A 1,736-nucleotide genomic window follows, 5' to 3' on the forward strand; every position below is an offset into this window, starting at 1 on the left:
ATGAGAACAGTGGAACTGCAGCTCTAGAGAATGTCCACATTCCTACACCCACACACAGACCCACACACACAGACCCCCCCCCCCCCCCCCACACACACACACACACACACAGACCCACACACACACAGACCCACACAGGTAGAGTTCTCTTTAGAGCAGGCCGGCCAACTCCAGTCCTCAAGGGCCACCAACAGGTTGTAAATGAAAAGTACTGGTACTCTGGGTTTGTAAATGAAAAGTACTGGTACTCTGGGTTTGTAAATCAAAAGTACTGGTACTCTGGGTTTGTAATCAAAAGTACTGGTACTCTGGGTTTGTAAATAAATAGTACTGGTCCTCGGTTTGTAAATACATAGTACCGGTACTCTGGGTTTGTAAATAAATAGTATAAGTGGAGTGTAAGGGTTATTTTTCTGCATTTTCCTTTTGTCTTTAGAACAAAAGAGCGCAGAGAAGAGGGAGCGGCAGTGAGAGGAAAGGACAAAGGAGGAGATGGGAGTAGTGTTGGTGTGAAGGACAGTGATAAATGGAATGCTGAGAGGAGGGAAAGAGGGAGGGAGAGAGGGAGAGAGAGAGAGAGAGAGAGAGAGAGAGAGAGAGAGAGAGAGAGAGAGAGAGAGAGAGAGAGAGAGAGAGAGAGAGAGAGAGAGAGAGAGAGAGCAGCAGCTACTAAACTCAGAAACACTGTGGGTTATTCATTAAACTGTGATAGTGCAAATCGGGGCACAATAGCACAAAAACTACTATTGACTTCAATTCCCCGATCGGCACTATCCCCCAATGAATAACCCCCAATGCCTGGAATGTACTGTTACTGAGCAGATATAACAGGGGGCATTGTGTCAGTTCCACTTACCCCCTCACACATTAGCAAACATTACATTGTTACACAGCACTGCATATATAATCTGTTCCATGATACTGGTTATTGTAAAACAACCGTTAAGAATGGCAGAAAGCGTGTTACATGCGTAAGTGCTCTCTGCGTGTACTGTAACTCAGAGCATGGGACTGCACTGGTTGAACGCTGATTAATTTCCTTGTGAATCGCCTCCCTTTCCCTCACTGCTCTAATAGGCTCATAAAGGCCAGTGCTCTTGGGTGAAAATGAAGTGGTTTATAAGGGGATACGCAGTACAGCCACACCAGGCAACCTTATTAAATCTACAGCAGGCTTGGAATGGGCTCGCTGGGCCTCATTAATCGGCCTACTTCTGAAATATTCTCCCTTCTGTCTTCGCTGAGGGTACTAAATATGCATGGATGCCATGGAAACGGAACTGCGGTCAAGTGGATTTATGGCCATTTCAACAGCATGCCTCGATTTTGGCAGCATAGGGGTTAAATGACCTTAATCTGTCCCCTTAAAATGACAGTCAAGAGACTAAGTGCAGCACAGCTGCTGTAGGTTTTATATGAAAACCTTAACCACTGCTCTCCTTTCTGGCTCCCACGGCACAAATTCACCGCGAGCCACTTTTACTAGCCTCCAAACAGCTTGGTCTGTAGTAACGCTTTGGATCACAGTACCACTGCTCTTAAATGGCACTTGCCCGTAGTCACTTCCCAAACCTACCATTGCCGTAATTAACCATTTAGCTGCCGGGAAGAGTCTGCAACTCCATTTGTCAGTTAAGTCAGGGGAGCTCACCTCCAGTCCTCAAAACCCCCCCCAAACAGGTCAGGTTTTAAGGAGATCCTGCTTCAGCACAGGTAGCTCACCTGTCCTGAAGCTG

Source organism: Ascaphus truei, chromosome 8, assembly GCF_040206685.1.
Source record: "Ascaphus truei isolate aAscTru1 chromosome 8, aAscTru1.hap1, whole genome shotgun sequence".
NCBI lineage: Eukaryota > Metazoa > Chordata > Amphibia > Anura > Ascaphidae > Ascaphus > Ascaphus truei.